At 41.2% G+C, this 19,403-nt stretch overlaps 1 protein-coding gene across 1 annotated transcript in view; it reads right to left on the minus strand.

The window, feature by feature from the left end:
- Positions 1 to 19,403, minus strand: part of cdh13 (cadherin 13, H-cadherin (heart)) — a 1,084,899-nt gene that overhangs the window by 151,178 nt on the left and 914,318 nt on the right. The gene's annotated exons all lie outside the window — the stretch shown is intronic.

Consider the following 19,403-nt stretch of genomic DNA (forward strand, 5'->3'; position numbering starts at 1 on the left):
ATCCCGATTTCGGAAGCGGTAATGTAAACTCCAGGACCTGGTGTGAGCTCTGCATTTTCCTTGGGTCCTGATAGTTCACGCTGATTTATGCCCACTTTAATTTTGAGTGTATCTGCAGGAAACTTGAGCATGACTTGACATCAGCACAGAGGAAATTCCAGGCCAATATAATGTATTTACCAGACTTATTAAATCTCCTGCAGAAAGGTTCTACAAAATTTCTAAGATGTAAAGATGATTGAACAAGACAACAGAATATCTATCTACCCTTGTATCTTTCTCATTACAGGGAACTAAAGCAGTTTTTTTTTTGAAAGGGCCACCTTACCAACTTCATAAACCTGAGAGACTTATTTATCTTTCCGCAATGTGGATTCCTTGACCAGCGACTGGCATTGACTCGATTATAAACACTCTCATATGCCATTGGTTGCAAGTCACATAAGAAATACTGTTGAACAAAATCTTTTTGACTCTTTTATACTCTACATCACTACTCCTGTAACAAGCAATAAATGTGTGACATGTAGGAGTTTTCTCTTCACTCCTCTAGCAGATTTACAATAAACAGTTGGCTAACAGCCAAATTTTGCATCCAGTCAACTGAATTGTAGGAGCAGTAAGAGAAAATTGCTAAATCTTCAGATTCATTGATTGGTATCCTATTGTGTGGAGGGACTGGTGGTTTCTTGTTCTGGAATATGGAGAAAAATATGGCTTTTAATCCATAGGGGGCATTCTGAATCAGACTATAAAATAGCTTATGTGCTGTGCTTGGAGATTGAAACATATGGTATGCATCGTTTCAGGAATCACCCGCTACAAATGGTCAGATGTTAAAGAATACTAACCCACCAACCACAGAGAGAGTCATCAGCTGCACTGTTGGACATCGGTGTTTTGGCAGCCATAGGCTAAGCTAACAGAAGTCTGCTGGAAGATGCAATTCTCTAGACATTTGCTGCAAACCATTAGTAACCACGGGAACAATATTCGACCTCTTTCACTGTTCCAATATATAAATGGTCTCCAACAGCAACATAATATATTGATGAACACAATCAGTATCCTTCTTAGACTCAAACATCACAGTTCAGGCAGCAAAGATAACACATTAGCAGATTTCCAAGATAAATCTTCTTTACGCCTCAATGTAATGTGATCCTGCTCTGGTGTCAGTTGAGCAACGAAGTCCTGTTGCCAAGAGGAACAGTCATTATTTTTCCTCAACGCCATAACGGCTTTTGAAGAATCAAAACTTGAGACTCAAGCCTAGAAATTGGATCACACCTGAATTGAGGCGTACTCCCAATGCTGCACACGCCTAACGAGACTGGTGGTAGGACATCGGAAAATTGATCTGCAGACCTTACTTATTTAGTGAGCTGCAGTTGTGGCCCAGAGCGAACTGACCAATGCTGGGAAGCACAATCAGGGTCCAGTTCAGACACTGGACAAGGTCATAACAGAGGTGTATAAAATTATGAGCAGCCTAGATAAAGTGGATAGGAAGGACTTATTTCTATTAGCAGTGAGGTCAATAACCGAGGGAATAGATTTCAAATAATTAGCAGAAGGATTAGAGGGGAGTTGAAGAGTAGGCCTCCTCCTGGAGTCCCCAGCATCACAGATGCTAGTCCTCAACCAATTCGATTCACTCTATGTGATATCAAGAAACGAGTGAAGGCACTGGATACTGCAAAGACTATGGGCTCCAATAACATTCCTAAATAGTACTGAAGACCTGTGCTCCAGAACTTGTTGTGCCCCGAGCCAAGCTGTTCCAGTACAGCAACAACACTGGTATCTACCCAGCAATGTGGAAAGTTGCCCAGGTATGTCCTGTACACAAAAAGCAGGACAAATCCAACCCGGCCAATGACCACCTCATCAGTCTACTTTCGAGCATCAGTAAAGTGATGGAAGGAGTCATCGACAGTGCTATCAAGCAGCACTTGCTTTGCAATAACCTGCTCACTGACACTCAGTTTGGGTTCCGCCAGGGGCACTCAGCTCCTGACCTCATTACAACTTTGGTTCAAACATGGACACAAGAGCTGAACTCAAGAAGTGAGGTGAGAGTGACTGCCTTTGACATCAAGGCAGCATTTAACCGAATATGGCATCAAGAAGCCCTAGCAAAACTGGAGTCAATGAGAATCAGGGGAAAAGTTTCCGCTGGCTGGAGTCATACCTAGCACAAATAGATGGTTGTGGTTGTTGGAGATCAATCATCTCAGCTCCAGGACATCCTCAGGGTAGTGTCCCAGGCACAACCATCTTCAACTGCTTCATCAATGACCTTCCTTCAATCATAAGGTCAGAAGTGGGTTGTTCGCTTAGGATTGCACAACGTTCAGCACCATTTGCAACTCCTCAGATTCTGAAGCAGCCCGTGTCCATATGCAGCAAGACCTGGACAATATTCACGCTTGGGCCGATAAGTGACAAGTAACATTGTTGCCACACAAGTGTCAGGCAATGACCATCTCCAATAAGAGAGAATCTAATCATCTCCCCTTGACATTCAATGGCGTTACTATCGCTGAATCCCCCATTATCAGCATCGTGGGGGTTACCATTGACCAGAAAATTAACTGGACCAGCCACATAAATGCTGTGGCTACAAGAGCAGGTCAGAGGCTGGGAATTCTGCGGCGAGTAACTCACCTCCTGAGTCCCAAAGTCTGTCCACCATCTACAAGGCACAAGTCAGGAGTGTGATGGAATACTCTCCACTTGCCTGGATGGGTGCAGCTCCAACAACACTCAGGAAGCTCGACACCTTCCAAGAAAAAGCAGCCCGCTTGATTGGCACGCAATCCACAAACATTCACTCCACCACTGATGCACAGTGACAGCAGTGTACAGGATGCACTGCACCAAGGCTCCTTAAGCAGCACCTTCCAAACCCACGACCTCTACCAGCTAAAAGGACAAGGTCAGCAGATGCATAGGAACACCACCACTTGCAAGTTCCCCTCCAAGCCACACACCATCCTGACTTGGAACTATATCACCGTTCCTTCACTGTCGCTAGGTCAAAATCCTGGAACTCCTTTCTTAACAGTACTGTGGGTATACCTACCCGACATGGACTGCAGCGGATCAAGAAGGCAGTTCACCACCACCTTCTCAAGGGCAATTAGGGATGGGCAATAAATACTGGCATAGCCAGCAATGTCCACAAAATATGAACAAATGAAAAAAAAACACAGGGCGGTAGGGGTCTGGAACTCACTGTCTGAAAGGGTGATAGAGGCTGAAATCCTCATCACATTTAAAAAACACTTGGATATACAATTGAGGTGACCAAGAGCTGGAAGGTGGGATTAGGCTGGAGAGCTCTGTTCGGACAGCATGGACACAATGGGCTGAGTGGCCTCCTGCGGTGCCGTAATTCTTTGTGTTTCTATGATGTAGAATCCAGGAGGTGGTGAGGGGTAGTCAACAACGGGCTGAACATTTAATGTGGAGCTGAGAGTAGCACGCCAGCTGTTCAATCAAGGTATATGAAATCATTAAAATGTACCCTCTGGAGGCTGCCATCCACCAGTGGAGGACCACTGGTTTCACTGCTAAGTGCCTGAGAATACTGACCAAAGCATGCACGATACAGTCACAAACAAATTTGGCAAAGGAGGCCTTAAACAGATATTAGGCCACCTATTTGTGGACGTATACGAGATATGAACCCCCACACCAATTTAAAGAATTACACAAGTTTTTTTTTACTATAACTAAAAAAAACGAAATCCCCATTAACTAAGCAGTACTTTTCAGTAGCTGATACCCCAAATTACAAAGAAAGCTATTTTCTTTATTTATTAAAACACTTGTAAACCTCACACCACACTTATATGTTACACAGTCCTGTCTGATGAAAGTTTTGTGGTTAAAAGTCCCAAATTCCCCCCAGTTGCAATGGGTTGGATCTCCCTGACTTTTCTTGAAGTAAATGTCTTCTTTGCTCACTTCGCCGAGCATTTTTGGCCTAGACGTCCATGAATAAATCAATCCCTGGTGATCTTGTTGGTCTCTTACTTGCCCAGAAACCAAAACTTTCAAAACAGTTTCAAGTCTTCATAGCCACTTGCTGTATCAGCTTTTTCCTGACAGCAGGTGCTTCCTCTCTCTCCCTTGAGGCTGCAACCGCTGGTTGTCTTCCTTTCTTACAGCCTGCTCTGAGGCTGCAACCACTGGTTTTCTTTCTAACAGCCTGTCTGCCTTCAGAAAATCTGTTAAATTTATCTGGAAATAAAAGTCAATAGCTCATTGTCCTTTTACAATGTGCAAAGTCCAGAAGTCTGGTTTCAACAGAGCCACCCAGGCCTTCTATTGTTTCCGGGTGTTAGCAGCTGCCATGCATATTTGCATCCTTAGAATCATTGACTCTTTGTTTACAATTTTTTAAGTCTGAGAGGGTGAAACCCATTGTTCTTCAGGTGTTATATCCCTGTAGTCTCTGTTTTTCAAAAATGATCTTTAATCTGTGTTCTCTATTGTCTTGGTAACCAGGATATCTGTTTTGTCTTTAAGCAGTGTTGATGTGAGGTGACCTGATTTCTCTGACTCCAGCTTAAACTTTTAAAAATCACAGTTTTTTTTTTACATAATAATTTTACAAAGTCCAGCATTTATAACCATAGGGAGTTGACAAGCTTTGGGATATAAATTAAAATGCAAGACTAAATCAATTTGTTTGCAGTTTGTTATGCAATGATTTATCTTTATTATTTATCTTTAAAAATAGCATTTTTTAAAACTTATTGTTGCATTGAACTCGGAAGCAAGTATTACTTCATGCACATCTGGTGTTGGATTTCATTTTTCCTTAATTACATCTGTAATGATGTACATGGAAACCTATTACCACATTTTTTGAACACTAAAAATCTTTATTGTGTCCGCAGTTATGAATTTCAGGTCAATGTGCACACAAATTAAGACATTGATAGCAATAATTCAAATCCGTCATTTCAATCAAGTGCTTTATATGTGTAGGCTTCATAACAATTGACAGTAACGATAATGCACAATCTATAGTATTATACTGGTACATCTTTATATACGCACAAGATCTTGGACTAAAAGTAGAGTCCCTTCCAACAAATTGGATATCAGTCAACAAGTTAATTAATGCTTGCGTTTGTAATGGAAACAAGCTCTAACACCTTGTAATGGCAAAATCAAGAGCATGTGATAGATACATAAATAATGATACTGTTGGTAATGTGTGTAACGGACAGAATATTTTTTAACTGTTGTATTAAGCAGCAGTGATGTTGGTGCATTCTAAACATTTTTTGTGTGTATTTGGACATTGAGTTCAAATGAGTGACGCTAGTGCAAATGAAAGGATGATTTTGTTCTTTGCCAACTCCCTTACTCCATCCTAATCAACCAGCACAACATTTCCATCTCCCATGCATCTTTCCTAATTTTATTTGTGATTCTGATTGAATAGTGGGTGGCAAATTAGTCTATATTGTGAACTGTGTTCAATAGGATTGGAACTGCCAAAATCTATTTTTTAAGTCGCCCTTCCTGCATTCACTATCACATATTTACACTTTTCTCTTCAAGAATGACAACCTTCATGAACCATTCAGTTTAGGAGGTAACTTACTTGAACAATAGATCACTCCATGATCTTAACTCCATTGGGCCTTGCAGCCAAAGTTGACAAGAGTTGTCCATGGCTGCACAGCATTACAGCAGTTTCAACAAGTGACACTAGAGCAGTCTCAGTGGTCAATCACAACTATTAAGTGAAATCAATTATTAGCAAATCTTAGGAATTAAATAAAAACAGAAAATGCTGGAAATACACAACGGGTTGGGCAGCATCTGTGGAGGGAGAAACAGAGTTAACATTTCACATCTGTGACCTTTCGTCAGAACTGGGTCACCAATCTGAAATGTTGGGCCGAATTTTGTGGCTGACAGTGATGTCCCACTGTTGGGGTTGAAAGTGGGAGCTGACCCTGCTTCGGCCGAAACGGGACCCGGGGCTGCTGCCGCTGACCAATTAGGAGACCACCACAGGGGCTGTCGTCCAATTAAGGATGGCCCTCAAGAGCTGCCGGCCCAATCAGAGGGCCAGTAGCTCTACAGGCTCAGAAGCACCACCGTTAGAGGTGGCCACTGCTGAGGGCGCAACATCAGGGAGAGGGCATCTCAAGGGTGGGGTTCCCGCAAAGAGGGCTGTGTGGTTGGGGGCAGCTGGGGCCAGGCAGGTAGGCCCTGGCTATTGGGGAATGGGGCCTTTGAGCACTGGTGGCACTGTTGCCGCAAGGGTAGCCATTGCCACCAGCGAGGGGGTGGGGGGAGCCTCCTCGCTGAGCAATGGCGTGCTCATTAAGGAGGGCCCTCATCTCAGAGACTGTTAAGAGGCCACCAGGTTTCACTGGGCGGTCTCCGCATGTGCAAGCAGGCCTTCCTGACGTGGACAAAATGCCCATGGAGGCTGAAAGTGGGCCTTAAAGGCCCATGTGGCTCAATTGGCCACCAGTCAGGCGACCAAGCCTCCAACTTTACTGCTGGTGTCAAAATGGCATGGTTAGCAGGAAGACGTCAGGCTCTGCTCCCGATGCCTTCCCCTACCTTTTGCCAGCCCTCCTGCCTCCCACCCCATTGCCAACAGACCAGGAAAAGTCAGCCCGTTAACTCTGTTTCTATCTCCATAGATGCTGCCAGACCTTCTGAGTATTTCCAGCATTTTCTGTTTCATTTGGGCATTAATAGGCTACTCAAATGGTAATGAATTGAGCATCTTTATGTTAAGAATGTTGGTTGCATTTTCCACTCATTAGTCAAGAATGATGCTTCCAGGCAATGAATACCCAGTGTCACTGTCAAATAGTTCCCAATTCCAGTGTAGTGTAAAGGTATAGAGTAAAGTTCCTTCTACACTCCCCCCTCAAAAAACATGCCTTAACTGCAATAATTGTGCCAATGCATTTCTATATTTATATTTTCCACTTTTTCTAAAGTTATGGGTCACAAAGATTTTCTAATTAATGCCAAAAGGGTCAATTTGTGCTCTGGTTTCATGTACACTAGAAACTGTTGAAAATACTGAAACTCATTTCACTCAGGCATTCCACTTATCAGAAAGACAACGAGAGAACTACAGAGAGAGAACTTCAGTTCATCAGTCTAAGTTAAACCACAATAATAATAATACTTCTTTCAATGTAGTATACTGTATTCGCTGCTCACAGTGTGGTCTCCTCTACATTGGGGAGACCAAGCGCAGACTGGGTGACCGCTTTGCGGAACATCTCCGCTCAGTCCGCAAGCAGGACCCTGAGCTTCCGGTTGCTTGTCATTTCAACACTCCCCGCTGCTCTCATGCTCACATCTCTGTCCTGGGATTGCTGCAGTGTTCCAGTGAACATCAACGCAAGCTCGAGGAACAGCATCTCATCTACCGATTAGGCACACTACAGCCTGCCGGACTGAACATTGAGTTCAATAATTTCAGAGCATGACAGCCCCCCCATTTTACTTTCATTTTTAGTTATTTTTTCTTCCTTTTTTTAACATTCTTTTTTACATTTTTTACAATCTTTTTTTTGCATTTATTTCATTTCATCTTAGTTTGTTCAGTTTGCTTACCCACTGTTTTTTTTTCAGGTTTGCACTTGCTGCTGTTCAATATTCAGTGTATTAACACCTAATCTGTACTAATGCTTTGTCTTTCAACACACCATTAACATATTGTTTGCCTTTGCTCCGTGACCTTTTGGTCAGCTATGTGGCCTGGTCCAATCTAGACCTCCTTTGTTATCTCTTGCCCCACCCCCACCTCACATGCTTATAACCTGTGACTTTTCTAATATTTGTCAGTTCCGAAGAAGGGTCACTGACCCGAAACGTTAACTCTGCTTCTCTTTTCACAGATGCTGCCAGACCTGCTGAGTGGTTCCAGCATTTCTTGTTTTTATTTCAAAATTCCAGCATCCGCAGTATTTTGCTTTTATTTAAGTTAAACCACAGTCCTGGCCCCAATGGTGATAAGAGTTGGAACTAGTTTCATCACTTATCTAACTTCAATTCATAATTTATATCCATGTTCTACAATGCCAGTGGCCTTCAAGTGGTACAGTAACTCCATGTGGCATTATTTCTTAAAGACTACTTTTGACCATCCTGACCTACTGCATGAAAATAAGTTTCATCATGTTCGTCAATTCCATCCAGTGTCACACTTCACTTACTGCAGAACACAACCATTCAAATGCATAACTATTTTAATAAAACTAAACATGTTGATATAAATTATAATTTTCAGAACGAACCAAAGAAATACAAAGAAAGTTCTTGATAGTCTATTCTCCATGATCCAAAGTAATTTCTCTCACTAGGGCAAATTACAAGTGAGGAAGGCTGTAAATTCAGAATTTTATAACAACAACTTGCATTTATATAAGATCATAAGAAATAGCAGGAGTAGGTCATTTAGCCACTTACGCCTGCTCCGCCATTCAATAAGATCATGGCTGATCTCATTGTGGCTTTAACTCCACTTTCTTGCCTGCCACCCCACCACCCCCCCCATAACCCTTGATTCCCCTATAAATAAAAAACCTGTCTAACTTAGGCCTTGAATATATTTAATCACCCAGCCTCCATTGCTCTCTGGGGAAGAGAATTTCAAAGATTAATGACTCTCTCAGAGAAGAAATTCCTCCTCATCTCCATCTTAAAAGTGAGACACCTTATTTTGAAACTGTGCTCCCTAGTTCTAGATTCCCCCACGAGGGGAAACATCCGCTCAGTATCTACCCTGTCAGGCCCCCTCAGAATCTTATATGTTCCAATAAGATCACCTCTCATTCTTCTAAACTCCAATGAGTATAGGCCCAACCTTTCCTCATAAGACAGCCCCTGCATCCCAGGAATCTGCCTAGTGAACCTTCTCTGAACTGCTTCCAATGCAAGTATATCCCTCCTTAAATAAGGAGACCAAAACTCTACACAGTAATCTAGGTGCAGTGTCACCAATGCCCTTACAGTTGTACTGCCTTTAGCATAGTAAAATATCCCAAGGTGCTTCACAAGAGCATAATCTAGCCCAGTACTTGTTAGTTAGTCTGAAATATAACATTGGCAATCCACCAGAGTGCATTTCACCTTCCACACGTTCGATGCTTTTTGCACGTATTGACGAGTACAGTTTCCCTACATTGTTAAATTTACAGATGGAATGTACATGTGAAATGTTTTCTACATAATTCAGTTTATTATCTTTTCTAATCTTGGGCTGTTAGTCTACAGTATCATATTTAATGCAGTGCAGCTGTCTCAGTCAATAATATATAAAGGGCATACATCAATGTCAATGTTTCTGGATGAAACTTGACATTGGACCTTGATGTTATTAAAGTCGCTTTGTCTTATGTGACGTTCAAGTTCCACAATATATTAACATGAAGGTTGAATGAATATTATGAAATCGGTAGGTCAACAGCAACTATTCCACGGTGGAAGTTAAATTTATGAGGAAAGCTGTTGGTGCGGGTGGATAAGATATACAATGCCACTGAATAACATTAAGTAGATGCTCCCATGATATAATTAAAGGGAAAACACTTTATGATTAAACTTTAAGACTCCAAGGGCTGGATTCTCCTTTTTGGAGTTCCAACATGGCAGGATTTTCACCTCCCCATCTCACTCCATCCAGACCTTTGCTTATTTTTCTGGCTCAGGCACTATTTGATATGCACGGTGACCTCCTAGTGGAATTCCCCTCTACCAAGAGGAGCCTGCCATTGCGAAGGAGAACATTCCTATGTTGGCATAGTGGGGACACTGCTGCAGCAACACAAGAGGTAGCAAGAGACCTTGCAAATGCCCCAGTGACAAAATGGTATATTTTTTGTAGGCCTCAGATGGAACTGAAGCCTAAACAGAAGAGGCTTCGAGGAGAAATGGAGGAACAGGTGGCCACTACCAGACCTTGTCCACTTAATTTAAAGAATTTGGGATTTTTCCATATTCCAAGTCTAACACCATTTTCTACCAGGGAGTCCTGGGATGCAGTGGTGACTGCAGTGTATGAGAATGTACCCCAAACCCCCAGCAGCATGTGCATTTAACAAGTGATCCTGAAGGTGGGGAAATTCATGTCAGAGCGGTGAGGTGGTGATAGGTCTCATTGCCCCATTTTCCCACTATTTCTGCAATGATCCCACTAATTTTGGAAGAAATTGTAAAGGACTCATACTTGAACATTATAAGCACTTAATGTTTTATCAATTTATCCCATAAATATGATCGATCCGCTTTCTCATTTACATGGTACCCATTGATGACATCTGCATACAAGTGGAGCCCCTACATGTGCACTGATTGTACCCAGAACTATCTCTCCATCACTACTCTTGACCCCTGACTGTCTCTGCGCTAATACACTGCTTAGCTGACATCCAATCCCAGATGAGTCAAAATTTCTTTCAGCTCAACATTTGGAAGTTCAAAGTCATCACCTCGAGACACTGCCACAAACTCCACTCCTTACCATTGATTCCAACCACCTACCACTCTCTCAGGCTGAACTGCATCATCTGAAATATTTCAGTTTGAGTCGATCCAGAGTTTAATTTCAGTGCCCATATCCTTTTTATCAAGAAGACATAGAAATGCATGAAAGTCCTAACATGGAAACAGGCCATGCAGCCCAACCTCTCCATGTTAGTACTTACCCTCCACATGAGTACACAGTTATCAACCACAATTTTCATTTATATAGAGCCTTTAACATAGTAAAACATCCCAAGGCACTTCACAAGAGTGTTATCAAATAATATTTGACACCGAGCCACATAAGGAGATATTGGTGCAGATGACCAAATGTTTTGTCAAAGAGGTAGGTTTTAAGGAGCATCTTACAGGAGGAAAGAGAGGTAGTGAGCTGGAAAGGCTTAGGGAGGAAATTCCAGAGCTGAGGACCGAGGCAGCTGAAAGCTGTGCCTTCAGTGATGTGCAATAGGCCAGAATTTGAGGAGCACAGATTTCTCAGAGGGTTGCAGAGGTGAAGGAAGTTACAGAGATAGGGAAGGTCAAGGCCATGGAGGATGAGAATTTTTAAAACCGAAGTGTTATTTAACCGGAAGCAAATGTAGGTTAGCAAGTACAGGAGTGATGGGTGAATGGGTTAGAATAGGTAGCAGAGTTTTGGATTAGCTTACGTTTATGGAACGTAAGTCCTAATCACACTTAACCACCCAGCTCCATTTCACTTTATCCTCCCATATCCTTTAAAGTTCTTTCCTTCATACATCTCTCCATCATCCATCTATCCAATCAACTGCTTACCTTCACTCCACAACATTGAGTGGCTCCACTCTACCTCACTCCCTTCATCACTAAAGTTGTTATACATGCCTTTATCACCTCCAATTTAATTGTTCAAATGCTCTCTTTGCTGACATTCCATCGTTCATAAACTCTGCTGCATGTATCCTATCCTACACAAAGTCCCACTCACCCATCACTCTCATCCTGGCAATCTCCATTGGCTCCCTGCCCTCCATTAAATTTATTATCTTTGCATCCTTCTATGGCCCTACTCTACCTTATCTCTGTGCAATAATCTTCTACCTCATATCTCCACCAAACATTCCATTCCTCTCACTGCAATCTTTGTGCAACCCTCTTCCCTTAATCCCACCACGTTTGGAGAGTGCTCAGTTGCTCAATTTCCCATGAGATTAATATTGATCATGCAGAGAAAATATCAAGAAAATCCAAATGATTCTTTTTAAAGTTTTGCTCTAAAGCAATGTTATTTTATCAAAATTTGATGATAGCACTTGATGGCTGATAGCAGCAACATCGAATAATTTTTTTAAGGTACTTTTTTAAAAAAACAATTTTTCTAATAAGTACAGCCAACTGGAGATTTGCGGTTTCTCATCAACACTACAGTCCTAACTAAAAATGGACAGACTTACAGGCAATGAATAGCAATGTAGGCATCATATACTGAGGGAAGAAAACACAGGCAGCCAGTCCTGTGAACTGGCGCTCTGGGGGATGGGATTCGCACCCTGTCCAGCTGATCTGGGGCAGATGCACAGTTCAAATAGCAGCAAAAAGACCCACTGGTGCATCCCCGCTCAACTCCCACCCATTGCTGTCTTAAACTGGGCACTTTTACGTGGGAAGGAGTCTCATATATCTCCACTCATCAGGATCCTATGATGTCTTTGGAACCTCAGTGGTTTTTAATGGTACCTGCTGTGGGCATCCTCAGTAAATCTTGGCGGGGAAGAAAAGGAGACCCTCTAAGTTAGGTCTAAGTGTTGTAATATATACACTTTGCTACTGTGTGTTTGCATGTGTTCAAGCGAACCATTCCCCAAAAGGCAAAGGATTAAGTCTTGATTTAATCAAAAACTTCTGAGTAAATCCTACCGGTATTCTGGGAGATAACCTGTAAATCTTTCTAATATTCTTCCTGAAGTTTGATTGGATCTAAAGGGCAATTTCTGAGTTCGGTAGAAATGTTTGTTGCATCATGGTCTGGAGATTCAGGCAAAGCACAAAAGGCTTTGTTCAGAACAGTCTAGGCAGAAAAACACATCTGTCTTGACCAAGCACAGTTTCTTCAAAGTTACAAAAATTCTACTAATCATTAGAATGAGGATTTATTATAAAGCAATTAATACATGGAATATAAATTTAAACCACATCTGAAGGTCAAAAATACACAATTATTTGAATAACTCAACTGTAAATGATGAATAACTATTTAACTTTCCTATCATTGCTTTTCATTTTGGAATCAGTGGCAAGTGACATTGATATATATTCTACCAAAACTGCTTTAACAGCTATTGTTTAATATAAATATAACAAAGCTATAAGTGGTTATCAGTTGGTTGCACTATACACGCTTAAGTCTAAAACACACAGTGGGCGCTATCCGCTTTTGTAATTCATGCCCGGCCACCAGTTATTGAAGTGACATTTTTTGAATTACTTTTATGTGTGTGTGAATTTACTTTGACAAAGTTGAACAGCTATGCTGAGGATGGATACAAATGGATTATCACAACATTACACTACTGTGCATGGGTGAATAATCAATAACAGCACTTTCAATTAAAAGCTATGTATGAAAGATGCAAAAGGACAACATTTAAACGTATTTTTATTTTTTGTGTGATATTTAGTGCTCATCAAGGTGAAGGATATTAGTGCTGAGAAATGGAGTACTCCCCATTTCAGGCATCTCCATCAGGATCAACCACTTCCAAATCAGGAATAGCATTACAAAGGCAGAATAAAAGCTACAAAAAATAAAGCTGGTCCCAGTCAAAGAAAACTAACTCCTACTGTGCCAGCATACCATTTTCCACATCAGCAGTCTCTCTGGCTTCTCAACAAAATTGCCAGTTCAGTATTAATTTGTGCTGTACACCTACACCTATTAGAAGGTATGTGCACACTTGTTTGTGCTCGTGTGCATTCACCCAAGACTCTTACCACCAGCAGAGGAAACAGATCATTGTCCTATGTGTCTGGGCTGGATATCATCCCAGGTTATAGATGTAAAAGGCATTCTACAAAACACCAGCCTCTCGCATTCCCCTGAAGGAATATTCTTGCTCATCATCTCATACCAGAATATAAATGAGAAAGTACACTTTTTAATACAGTACAATATAGTATGCTGTGTATTAATATATACTTTTACAATTTTTTTCCTCCAAAATGATAGAACACTGTTGATCAAAGGCATTTCTCTCAAGAACAATGAAAATTAATAGTGAGAAGGCAGATAGGTAATATCGACCCAATCAAATCCGTGTGTGGTATAGGCCAGAGATGCATATGGTGGGATTTGCTGCCATTGGATTGGATGGGAAATGAGCTCCTGGCCCATATATGGGTGTGACATTGGAAAGTCTTGGGTGGGAGGGGGTAAGTTCTTTCAAGTGCTGCTGACAAATGCTGATAGAAAATTCTAAAGGGATGTGAGCACTTACTGTAAAGTGACCAGATACAGAAAGAAAAAAGTGTGTTAGCCCTTAAAAAGGTTGTAAATATTTTAAGGCATATTTGAATCTTTCCAAATTTATTTGGGCAAAAGACGAGCTGGTCATTGCAGTGATTAGCACAATAAATGTAGAGGCTGGACGTAAAATCAGTGGGTAATGACAGAGCACTGTAGCACTGAAATCCCTGTCTGATGGCTGATAAAATGGAGGTTCCGCTGCACAAGGCAGGTACAATGATTGTCATCCTCAAAGGCATTGTTGATTTGTGGATTTATATTCCGGTACAGTAGTGTGGTGGTTATGTCATTGGACTAGTAACTCAAAAGCCTGGACTAACAATTAGGGAACGTGAGTTCAAATACCATCATGGCAGTTTGATCATTTGAATTCAGTTTATAAATTCTTGGAAATAAAAAGGTATTTGTAAAAGTAATGCCTTTAGAATGGATACCAGCTATCTTTACCTGATGTTTTAAAAGCACATTTAGTCTCATTCATTTAAGACATAGAGATACCTAGAAGGGTGATTAATAGACTAAATGCAAGTTGGTTCTCCTTCAGATGAAGCAGAAAATGATTTATCAGTTCATCTGGGGATTCAGAAAGACACTCCTCCCCATTGTGTTGAGAAACCCTTTGATAGCAGTTGATCTGTCAGAGAGGGGACTAGAAGAGAGCTAGGTATTTTGATACAGAGAAAAAAGTTTTAAAAACAGAACACAACAAACAGGTCAATCAGGCAGAAAAGTGCTGCTCGAAGGTTGGAAAAACATAAGAAAATGCAGGGAGTGAGGTCTTGCCCTGGGTTATATAAGACAGAATATGGAGACAATTCTCTATGTCAAGTAAGGTGACCTACTAATTTGGGGAAAGTAAGTTTATTTTAATTTAGTATTTTTACATAAATAGAGTTGTATCAATTGGACTAAGCAACTCTGATCATAACTGTTGCTCTGCATATCTCACTTTACCATGGAATAAAGCAGCTTAAGAATTCAAACCAAATTTCACCTTATTTAATGTGCAGTCTACCTTTAGAGAGATTGAACAAACATGCATGCAAAAGAAAAGGATATCTAGTTTAGGTCACAAGGGGGTTTCACTGTTACTCACTGGGTCCTGCTGCCATACAAGTAAATTTATGGTTGACTCAACTCTATAAGATACACAGACCACCTTTAGAAGCAAATTATGCCACTAAGCCCACGAAGTATCTGGGGAAGATCTGATTTTGTGACAAGCACCTACCCCAGAGAAAAGAAAGAAGAATGAACTTGCATTTATATAGTCTTTCAGCACCTCAGAATGTTCCAAAGTGCTGCACAGCCAACAGAGGACTTTTGAAGTGCAGTCACTGTTGTAACATAGGGAAATATGGCTGCCAATATGCCCAAAGTAAGAACCTATAAACAGTGAGAAGATAAATGGCTAGGAGCATTCCTAAGGCCACAATAAATCAGGTTAGTGTCTCCAGCATCACTCCCAGAATCTGAGTTTAATATTGAATGAGATTCAATGATTTCACAAGAGCAGCAAGGGTGAGTACAGTTCTTCATCTCTCCATTTCTCTTAACAGCACCTGACAATTCTCCTTTCACCCCCCTCCTCCACCATGTCAATAATTTCCTTCCCTCCATCACATCCTTTAGCATACCACATTCATAGGGATATACTGCAACACCCCTTGTTCTCATTCCAAGCATACTCAACTCTTCTTTTCACACCACACAACACTGTTCTCTTCTGACATCTTAGCACCTGTACAACCGCCAACTCCTCCCAGCACTTCATCCTCACTTCACAATACACTCACTTGGCTTTCCATTGATCAACTCCCCATCCTCATCCCATCTTGATTCTTCACTTCTCAATGCGTACATGCATGCACTTCAGGTCAGGCAGCATCTGTGGAGAGAGAAGCAGAGTTAACGTTTCAGATCTGACCTGAAATGTTAACTCTGCTTCTCTCTCCACAGATGCTGCCTGACCTGCTGAGCATTTCCAGCACTTTCTGTTATTATTTCAGATTTCCAGCATATGCAGTATTTTGCTTTTATTATATCATTATATGCACTTGTCTGACATTTCTCCACTGATTTTTTCAACAGACACTCACTCACATTCACCGTCTCTTTTTGCAGGACAAGCCAGCACATTATACCAGGGAAAGGATATAGACCAGAGAAGAGTTGCCAACACCATTGTCCTCACCCATAGTGAGCAAGAAGTCCAGAGATCGTTGGCCCAGGCAGAGCCACGAACATCAGGGAAGGAAATTCTGGCAACTTACCTCAGCAGGGTGTCTGCATGTTACTTTTGTATCCCTTCATTCACCTCAGCAAACATACAGAATACTTTAAAAGGAGGAGAAATAAATTGTCCACAGTAAACTGGGCTGAACTATTAAAGGGTTACAGACAAACCATGGGAAGTACTCCATGAAGTATTTGGGATATGTACTGGTTTTATATCATACCAAAGAGGCAAATATTCCACCTGTGCAGTTAGGCAGCCATGTTCGACAAATGAGATAAGAGTCAGTGTCAAACTAAAAGAAAAGGCTTAAACAAATACAAGGAAAAGTGGAAATCCACTGGACTGGAAGAGCAACAAGAGCAACAAAGAGTACTAAGAAGTGCAGAAGTGAATATGATTACAAAATACTTGCAAGGGATATTAAAAGTAACAACAAAGGTTTTTATCAATATTATTAAGAGATAGAATTGTCATGGTGAACATGGGACAATTAAATAAAAGCAAAATACTGTGGATGCTGGAAATCTGAAATAAAAACAAGAAATGCTGGAACCACTGAGCAGGTCTGGCAGCATCTGTGGAAAGAGAAGCAGAGTTAACGTTTCAGGTCAGTGACCCGATGAAGGGTCACTGACCCGAAACGTTAACTCTGCTTCTCTTTCCACAGATGCTGCCAGACCTGCTGAGTGGTTCCAGCATTTCTTGTTATTATTATGGGACAATTAAAGTCTGATGCAGGCAAGAATATAATGAATCATAAGAAAATTGCAGACTTGTTAGGAGGAAGAGGAAATTATACCAGCAGTACAAGGGAATCTAAAAATAAGTCAAAGAAGGAGCATATTGGATTTAATATAATTTTTAAAAATGTAAAGGAGAAAATAATGGGATATAATATAGACAAATTACCAGGACCAGATCAATTTCTAAAGCACTCTGTATTCAAGAATTGTGCTTTTGTGTTGGAAAATTGCATATATCAGTTCATCATTTAAGAAGGGAGAGAGGGAGAAACCAGGTAACTAAAGACCCATCAGTTTAACATCAATTGTAGGGAATTTAGAGGAATCTATTCTCAGTGTCAGAGTGATGGAGCACTGAGAAAAGTATGAGATGATCAAAGAGAGTCAGTATGGATTTGTGGCAGGTAGGTCATATCTGACTAATGTTTGAGAAGGTCATCAGCATGCTAAACAGGGCATCTTTTCACTATTTTATGTATATTATGCAACTTAGATGAAGGAATAGAGAGTAGTATAGTTCAGCTTGCAAATAACACTGTTAGGCAGCACAATAAATTGTGTAGGTGGAGCAGAAGGCTGTAAAGGAGCACAGGCAAAGTTTTAAGCAAAAACAGTGGCAGATGGAGTTCAGTGTCTCCCTACCAGTCACCAACTCAGACACTGGCACTCTGCATGGATTACTGAGCCAGCGGGGTCTACACATATTGAAGCACCCAGAGCCAGTGAGCAGCAGCAGCTACTGGTGGCAGGGACAGCCTCTAAGACAGCTCGCTGGAGGGTAGGTAGGGCAGCGATATGCATTTCAGGTATCAGCCACGAAAATAAAACTACTGGCCTCACACAAGTAATTGTATGAGCTAAAACAAGAAATGCTGGATTCACTCAGCAGGTCTGGCAGCATCTGTGGAAAGAGAAGCAGAGTTAACGTTTTGGGTCAGTGACCCTTCTTCGGAACTGACCCGAAACGTTAACTCTGCTTCTCTTTCCACAGATGCTGCCAGACCTGCTGAGTGAATCCAGCATTTCTTGTTTTTGTTTCAGATTTCCAGCATCCGCAGTATTTTGCTTTTATTTAATTGTATGAGCTGTTGGAAGGCTGATCATTATGCCTGAAATTGTGGAGGAGTCCACTTCTGGCCTGTGTGGTGATATCTGGTATGGTATCAGCCCTCTGCAGTATATGCAAGAGAGTGTATTCAATTCCAGCGATGCTGTGATTAGGCCTCACAACAGAAGCCCATGTTCACATGCTTATCAATTTGTGCAGATGCCTTTCAACTTACAGCAAGTGAAGACCGCACACACTGATAAATAATTAAATTTGATTTAAATGGTATTGTAATATGTCTGGAAAATTCCTCTGGGAATGTCACACATTATGATTGTTGTGCACAAATGGTTCTGTATGTAAGGAAGCTGATAAAAGACTGTGGAAAATATTGGATTGGCTACTAGTGGACAAAGTAGCAAACATTTCCGTGCAGGATTCTGTACCTATGGTGAAAGACCAAAGGCATATTCATGGAGTGGAACCTCTTGGTATGCATGAAGAGGCAGATATTGGGGATAGAAACCAGATGCATTTGATCGATGGTTCTGTGTACTTTGGGAAACCCAAACAATGGTCCAAATAAAAAAGGCACCCAGGACCTGCAAGACACATCTGTGGACTGCAGGTTAGGAGACTTGGCAGTAATCTTCAGCCATTGTTTGTAAAGACTGAGTAGCATACAAGTTCAAGGTAGATGATACTGACCAAGCTATCTGACCTAGAATTACTTCTAAGTGTGGTTGTAGGAATGTATATATAGTTTTGTGACAGTTTGTGTTGTGACAGGCTCATAGGGGGCACTGTCATCCCACCTGTAATTTAAAATGGGGCAGTAGCGGAATGTACAGCGAGTGGTATGTTGCTGTCTGTCCCAATTTTTGGGCATACCTCCCTTCTGAAGGCTCATTTAAAAAAATATATATTTATATACATTTACACCAAATTAGATAATATTTTGAGCATATATTAAGCTTTGCGTACAACATGGGCTTAGACTCTGTACAAGGACCCTTGTGTGTAAACCATCCAATTTAGACTCTGTACAAGGACCCTTGTGTGTAAACCATCCAATCCTGGGCCTTGATCTTGTTTTAATGTCTTTAACATTTTTATCACTTCCTTGTCAGTACATAGAGCCTACAGCACAGGAAAAGGTCATTCAGGCCATCTGGCCTATGGTCATGTTATACTCCACACGAGCCTCCTCCCACCTTACTTCATCTAACCCTATCAGTAATTAATATTGTTCTTAAAATTTCCTCATTTCTGGAAAATCAACCTTCACTTTCAGTTCACAAACATGCCCATTTATGTTTTTTAAACTGGCTCGAGAAA

This window comes from Heterodontus francisci, chromosome 17 (genome assembly GCF_036365525.1).
Source record: "Heterodontus francisci isolate sHetFra1 chromosome 17, sHetFra1.hap1, whole genome shotgun sequence".
Taxonomy (NCBI): Eukaryota; Metazoa; Chordata; class Chondrichthyes; order Heterodontiformes; family Heterodontidae; genus Heterodontus; species Heterodontus francisci.